Source organism: Staurois parvus, unplaced genomic scaffold (assembly GCF_062004578.1).
Source record: "Staurois parvus isolate SC_StPar_1 unplaced genomic scaffold, SC_StPar_1.0 ptg000131l, whole genome shotgun sequence".
NCBI lineage: Eukaryota > Metazoa > Chordata > Amphibia > Anura > Ranidae > Staurois > Staurois parvus.
This window is the reverse complement of record NW_028317927.1, coordinates 11,204,721-11,212,668: the sequence shown is the minus strand read 5'-3', so window position 1 is coordinate 11,212,668 and position 7,948 is coordinate 11,204,721. Positions and strand designations below refer to the sequence as shown.

At 37.6% G+C, this 7,948-nt stretch overlaps 1 pseudogene; it reads left to right on the top strand.

Moving 5' to 3' along the window:
* The first annotated feature begins 214 nt into the window (after nt 1-214).
* LOC149466391 (eukaryotic translation initiation factor 3 subunit K pseudogene) lies at nt 215-776 on the top strand (annotated as a pseudogene).
* Nucleotides 777-7,948: the final 7,172 nt, after the last annotated feature.

Sequence of the window (7,948 nt, the reverse complement as noted above, 5' to 3'; positions counted from 1 at the left end):
TACATGCAAGGATAGCTCCACAGGTCACTGCAAGAGAAAAGAGCCACCCTGATATAGGAAGCCTGGGTAGAGATCATGGTGCCAGCTTAAACTGGAACATGGGCAAGGATTAAAAGATTGCTGAAAAGATTGCAGCTGAGACAGCTGCTGAAAGTGCCTAAAAATGGGTGTTTAATAACATACTTGGTGGATCTTTCTCCCATATTCATGCAACATGGCCTCATTTGAACAGACGAGAGTGAAAGTGGGGAAAAGACTGCAGTGTATGGACAGGTACAATCTGTCTACTCTAGAACGCTATGTGGAGACCCAAGCAAAGGAAAAAGCATAAGATCTGGAAGCCAACCTAGCAGTGCTAAAACTATCAGATCAGTCCAGCTTTCTTACAGATGACAGTCACCACACAGATCCTCCTCAAAGCTCCTATAGCTCCGAAGATCCTATATTTAGGAGACCTCCTAGAAACGTATCGCTTGCAGTCTTTTTGGCTAGCATTGGATGAGAATCTTGATCTCATTGATGGTATTGCTGGTTTTGAGGACAAATGTATCTGCCATGTTGTGGGATCACATACCAGCACAGAGAAGGTGGCTTTTAGCTGAGATGCTTGGAGATCTGTCAGAGCCTCAAGAGTATGGATGAGCAAATACAGTTGGACAGAAGGAGAAAAAGGCAAGATCTTCATCTGTAAATGGGGGAAGAACATCAAACGCAAAAACATTGTGGAAAGGGTTGACTTTGATAGTGTATCTGGAATTATGGCATCCTCTCAATGATGATTTTATCTAAAGCCTGATACACTCTAGATGTTTTATTTTCGTTCAATCCAGCTGAATGAATGAGAAAAAAAAATGAAAAAGAGAGATCACCATGCTATTGTGTTCTGACAGGGGACTTCCCCCCACAAAAACACACTGATTAGCGCTCGCAGCCATTGGCTGCCAATGCTGACCAGATGTGGTTCGGATGCTGGATTTCAAGTATGCCTGTTCAACAGAAGCCGAAAGTTGGCCAGTTCCAAACAATTTTCTGCCAAGGTTTAAGAAAATACAATTTATTTTATGTACAGAGAAATTGTTACATCAGATAAGAAAAGTGTTGAATAGGTATAAAAATGTACTTGGAGTAAAGAGCAAACTTGACTTTGACTGAAAAAAATGTGTAACTTCAGCTATTTATATTTTTGGATCTTCTAGAAACCTTTTACATCTGCTTATGCATTTTTTGTAATAAATGCTCAGTTTAATTTGCTCGATATTGGTTACTTCACTGTCATCGATATGATTGCTGATAAAAAAAAACTTAAGACACATATTTTAAGGATTAAAGTAATAATGGCTTTATGAATATCATAGACTTACTATATATCCTCTGTTACGGCCTATCTAGGTAGCAGTAGATTTTTCCTCCATGGAAACTATAGTGACTTATGTGGGTATGGCTTATACAATTTATCATAGCTGCCATGTTTGTAAAAAATAATTGCATAGATTTGCTCTTCAAAGTAAAAATAAGCCAGTGCACTGGAAAGAATCAAAAAAGACTCTTGTTCATGTCTGGCTCATGCCAATTTCTAATAACATTCTAGCACTCTAGCATTCTAGTATTTTATTTTTAATACAGTCCTGCAGCTAGCCCACATGACCTATGATGTATTAATGACTTGGATCAAATTTGGACACTAATTATGGCCGCATCCTTTAACATGAGGGGAATGCCATTGTACACTACACACAGAAAATATCATAATAATATTTTCTAATTTTCTAATTTTCATCTTCAGCTTTCTGCATTGTATGCCACTGGCATAAGGGAGGGGTAACCAACAAACAGCTAAAAATAGAAGCTTTTTCTTAAAACAAAATATCTCAAGATAAGTGCATCATCCGTTGTGTATGTTTGAAAATACACACAGCACAGTACTGATTAGGAACAACAAATGCAAGTTATTAAATATGTTTACTGAGCTTCACAATGAGGGCAAATGTGCAGAAAACAGACTGATGAGCTTACGGATTTGAAAAGAGTCCAAGCTCTATAGAACTCTAAGAGGAGCTGAATCTGCCTGGTGCTATTACAAAACCAAATGAAAATATTAGCATTTTAAATGCTGTATAATATTCAACATTTGCTGCTTTGAATCAGTGGATGTCTGGATGATTTGAGGTCACTGTGCTTCGCCTACAGCTATCAGCTCCTGTCATTAATTAGAGGACAGCAAACAGTACGGCTTTTAAATGTAAAGGGATCTAGGTGCAGCCGCGGTTGGTGTATTGGTCAGCCAAGAAATTGTGTAAAGTTATTCCTGTCTTCTATGATCATCTGACAGAGCAATGTTGAAACAGAACTGCAGGCTAGTATAAAAACATCCTTGGTACATGGCTGAGAGTGTTAAAGTATAACTAAAGGCAAAAGGTTTTTTTTTAGGTTTGGATACCGTAGTGAAAGTATAGAATCACTGTAATTTTTTTTTTGCTGTCTTTGTGCCTGTTATTGAGATCTGCTTTTTCTAAAGCTGATCTTATACCTCTAGAATTTCATTAGAAAATTGTCATTTTCAGAATGTTCTTTTGAATTTCTAACAGATAAAGGGGAAGATACCACATTTGATTTCTACCAGAGCAAGCAAAAAAAAATTGAAGGACAGCGATATTTTGTTCAATCTAATGGGAACAAACACATTTTTAATTTTTGAATTCTCTTCAGGATGAGAAGAATTATAACTAGTCTTATGCGTTTGAACTTGTCAAAGTTATCCCAGGAGTAAAACGTTCATTCTAGTAAAATTGAGACATTGACATAGTACTCAAATGAAAAAGTTGTACAAAATTAGATGAGTTCATGAAGACACCATGAAATGATTGGGGGTCACTCGCCCTGCACTTAGGGTACCTTTACATGCGTGCACACATCAATGCCCCAGGACAAGAGAGAGGTGAAATCAACCTTAAGGTGACACCCTGACTCAGAGATGAGCCATGCACAGAGTGCAATGAATGTATGTACTGAGTCCCAATAAAACATGTTTTCCCATGTCACTGCCCTTCTTGACTGTAACTGTAGCATTATGTGCTTAAACCGATCCAAATTCATTTAGTTGCCAGTGACCTTCATGCACCCCTTTTAAATAACTTTAGACCAGGCTCCGGAAACAGTTAACAAACTTTACTGAATGTTCTATGCAGAATTACAAGTGCAAAACACAGACCAATACAAAAGCATTTCTCACTAACTATTCTGTTTTGTGTCTGCCCAAGCATACCTTATACAGTTGATAGTCCATAAGCTAGTGTGGCAGTTCTCTGGAAAGTTGGTGTCTTCAGGCAGACTGCAGGAGTCCCAGTCTGTAGAACAGTGTCACAACATCTTAGCAGGCAGGTCCGAGAGAGAAACCACTGGGCTTCCCCCCTTATATATGCATCACAGGGTGGGTAGTCTGGGTCCCAAAAGCCTGGGAAACAGAGCAGAACAATTTAACCCCCTTCCCCTGCCTGGGCCAGCAACTGCTACCTAACATCTGTAGGCAACCCACCTACAAACCTTTACCACCAGAACAGGAATGAAGGGGAAATTTGCTATAGGAACCCTTATTCCACTAACAGCTGTCTAAGAGGGGATTGTCCTGATATTGGGAAGATATTCTCTTGCTTCCCATTGAGTCTTCACCCTGTTGAGTGAAGGGAAATCTCCCATACGAGACAAGGATGGAAAAAAACTGACAGCAGTTTTGATCCTTCCTTAGTCTTTTAAAACTTTACATAAAAGTATTGATTTTAGATATACTAAAAACTACTAGTGCAATTTTAGATTTACAATCTTCAAATTATCTTGCCTCAATTCTTTGCACAGCAGATAATGAACCGCACTGGGAAATTATGCATTGCAAGTCAATGCAAGCTTGTCTACTGCACTGCACAGTACCATCAGTTTAGCAAAAGAGAGTTTGATGTTTAGTTAGTTTACAGTATAAAAGAGACAAAGTGGGGACCTTAAAAGTGTAAAGAGCTTGAAAGCCCACATTGTTTTTTTTTTTTTTTTTTTTTTTTTAAACAAAAGCAAAAAAAAAATAGTTTACTATGGATAGGACAGTAGCTAAAAGTGACTTCTGCCATCAAATCAAACACAAACTAAAACTGAATTTAAAAAGCCCCAATAATAAGAACCCCCAAAAAAGATGGCGGCAAAGAACAACAAGTGAGGAGTGGCTAACGAGCTACCAGTCACAAACCTTTACAGAGTTTTTTTGCTACCTCGCCCCACTGCTGCCGCTCACTGCACTTAAGTAAACAAAAAAGGAAGTAATACAATAATAAAACATATAAAAAAAAAAATTAAATAAAAAATAAATAAGTATATAAATACAATACATAAATAAAACATAGCAATATCCATCAACACTCCATCTCTGTATGCACAAATGTTATGTCACATTGACAACATTTACACTGTGTTGTGGTGCGTTACTGCACACGTGCTAAGGTGCATTGCAATGTCATGCCACCATGCTCCAACATATGGCCCATCTACATCTTTTGCAGTGCATTAAGTTGGGTTATGTGGTACAATAATATGCAATAAAATGATTGGCTTGCCAATACACCCTAGCATGATTTAAAAAGTGCACAACTCTTTTTTTTTTCCAAAGCTACACGCCACAATGTACTACTACACTAGGTGCATTGCTTTAGTGTGTTGGGGTGCCTTTAAAAAAAATTGGCACCACAATGCATATTTCAACGCAACAATGAAGTGCAAATGGGCCCACATGACCATTTTTTACAATGCAGCACACCACAATGTGTGCTGGATGCATGTGTGTTGGAATTTGCCTTAGTGAGGGTATGTAGCTGGTTTAAGTAAGAAAACGCTTTAAATTGGCTCTGTACACAGCGTTGTCATTAACGTGTCATTAAAGTAATTAAACCCATTTTTCTTTCTGTGTGCCTAACTATTTATAAATATCTCCTCTACCTGTGGGATGAACCTTTCCATTTTTCACCTTATCTTTTTTTTTAGTAAATACCTGTTGGATCCTGCTGTTTTTGTAAATGGATGGTCAGTAGTGGCTCCACTATTTCCCCATTCACTGCCTCATTCCTCTTCTTTAAGCTACCCCACCTGACTTTTAAGAAGAAGAAGAGTTAAAATGTTGGTTAGTCATTATTTTTCAATAAAATTTTACTTTTTTATATTAACCCACAAGACCACAACATCACCCATCAGCTCTGTGCAGCCATGGAAAAACAAAGAAAACTTCCTGCAGTGACATTTACAGGATCTGTCTGAGGTTTTTTGCTTGCTCCACCCATCATCTATTGCACAGGTATTTGGAAACAGTCTTTTAATCTTTACTACATACTGTGGCTTATACTATTATATTAATTTATCAAACATGTAAAATGGCGACTTTGCATTTATTGATACTTAAAGCCTTTGAATTTTCTTGCTGCTATCAGACCCTTACAACTTTTTTTTTTTTTACAAAAATATATATTCATTAGTCAAAAAAAAAGAATATTTGCTGTCTCCAATTGCCCATTATTAGTATTCCTTCCATTTCAGGAATATATTATTATTAGAATATTACTATTATTAAATGAATTTGACAGGACAGGGTGGAAGGGTGTTAGAAAATAATCCGCCCCAGGTGTCAAATAGGCTAGGTACGCTACTGCTAAGATGTGTGATTTGGGCAGCACAAGGGCAGATTTGAAAATAAGCCACAAAGCTTGACTGGAGTCTAGATATGAATCATCACCTGGTTTGGGAATTACTAAAGAGTACAGCTGCTAATAACTTACTTTGTGTTGGGACATGAAAATTTAATTTGTAGACATTAGGATTATGCTAAATAGGTTTGCTACCAGATTTTATTTAAGTTTTACCAGAACTCTACTTAATGATGAGAGGAATTAAAACAAAATAAAAATAAAGTGTTAATTACATCAGGGCACCTTTTAATGTCTCCCGATGCTTCTGTGCGAGTTATCTATAAATGTAGCTTCATGTTACATTTGTAAAATTGATGTATTGCTGGTAAGAAAATATGCATCACTTTTAATATTGAAATAGAAATGCCATTATCTGCTAATGTTGTTTATAGGAATTAATTTGAAACAAATAATTTATCTTAAAGAAGACATAACACTTCCTGATAACTTAAGCTATTTAATAGTCCCCCAGATGCCTTACTACTAATCTAAATAGCAAAGCTGCCTAATACTTACCCACAACACCTCCAGGCTACCTTCAGCCACTGGCTCTGGGCCACAGACATAGTAAAAAAAACATATGACCACTGTCAAAGTATGAGATCTATGTTTAGGTGGAGCTACTGATTGGCTGCCTCTGCCTAAACCTTAACATTTGAGAGCACAGCCATGGTTCTTACATGGGCAGTCCTTCAATCATGCTATTTGTGACTGATCAGTGCCATATATAAAGAAAATCTGAAGTTTGGACATACTCAGTATTTTGCAAAAGTATTTTGTGGTGTAACAACCTGAAATTAAAATGTATTTACCAGTAATTGGGATTTATATAATTTAATCTATATTTATGAATCTGGATAATGCTTAGGGTCTCCATTCAAGCTTCCTGTTCAACAGCCCTGTTCAGTGGATCTTGCGCTGGGTGCAGGCTAGATAAGAGTCCATCTGTAAAGGCAAAAAAAGTATCCCAGTCACCACACACAGTGCAAAGCCATCTATCAAGAAGGCAATAGCAGCCTCACCTGACTCAGTCTAAGCAACACCCCTGCACACACATTCACCTCGTCCCCAGAGGACTTAATCATGATTCCATGACTAAGCAGGGCGAAATGAATCAGGGGGCATGGCTTAGATGGAGTCAGCTGAGGTAGCTATTACCTTCATGATAGATGGCTTTGCACAGTATGCGGTGACTGGCATACTTTTCTCACTTTACAGCTCGATTTATACAACACAACTTAAAAAAATAACATTATTATTATGTAAAAGTGAATTAAACAAGAAAGCAGACATTAACCAAATGCTTAATTATTCCAACCAAGTCAATTCAGTTGAAGGTCATTTGGGATAAGTGTTTATTAACTCTGCAAATCTGGCTGCTGCAATTGATGTCACATACTTATTGGCAAAAGCTAAGACCACCTTTATAATCACCCTTAATATTATTATTATTATACAGGATTTATATAGTGCCAATAGTTTGCACAGCGCTTTACAAAAGTTTACAAAATTAATATGGGTGTAACATGAAATATGGTCACAGTTTATAGCCCCCCACCCCCAAATCAACTTCCCCTCCTAAGGAATCCAGGAGTTCTTCTCCCTGAAGTGTATATTTTAAATTGCCGCAGCTGCATGTGGCTACACCTACATCTTTCATTTAAACAATCTGTGTACCATCTTTAACATCAGCAGAGGGACTCGTAGTTCTCAGTGGAGCACAAGTCCAATGATGTCACTACACGTGTACTCAACCGATACTTCCTCTAGCCCCGCAACCGAAAGTCTGTACCTCAGACTACAGGAATAGAGTGCAGGAGCCTTTGCATTGAGCTGTGATCCACTGGTTGGGGTTGCAGCACTTTGCAGGCTCCAATACAAGAAAAATAATACATTTAGTTTTTTTTTAAATCAGTGTGGGTACATTTATTATTATTATTTTGTTTTGCAAAAGGTAGAATTAGTCATTAGGATTAGATACAGTATTATGCACTATTAAAGCTAGATATAGAAATTCTTTTTTTTTAAGGGAACTATTAGTGAACAAACTTCCAATTCTTGCCACAGATTTTAAGTTTGATTGAGGCTTTGAGTGGGCCATTCTAAGACTATCAGGTTTCTGGCTTTGGCTATTTGCTGACCATGTCTCTGCCTGCTGTCTGTACTGATTCTGGACAGTTTATGGTCCATGTTCCTTCCTGCAGCCTGGGCCAATCCTTTGACTATTTGCTGACCAT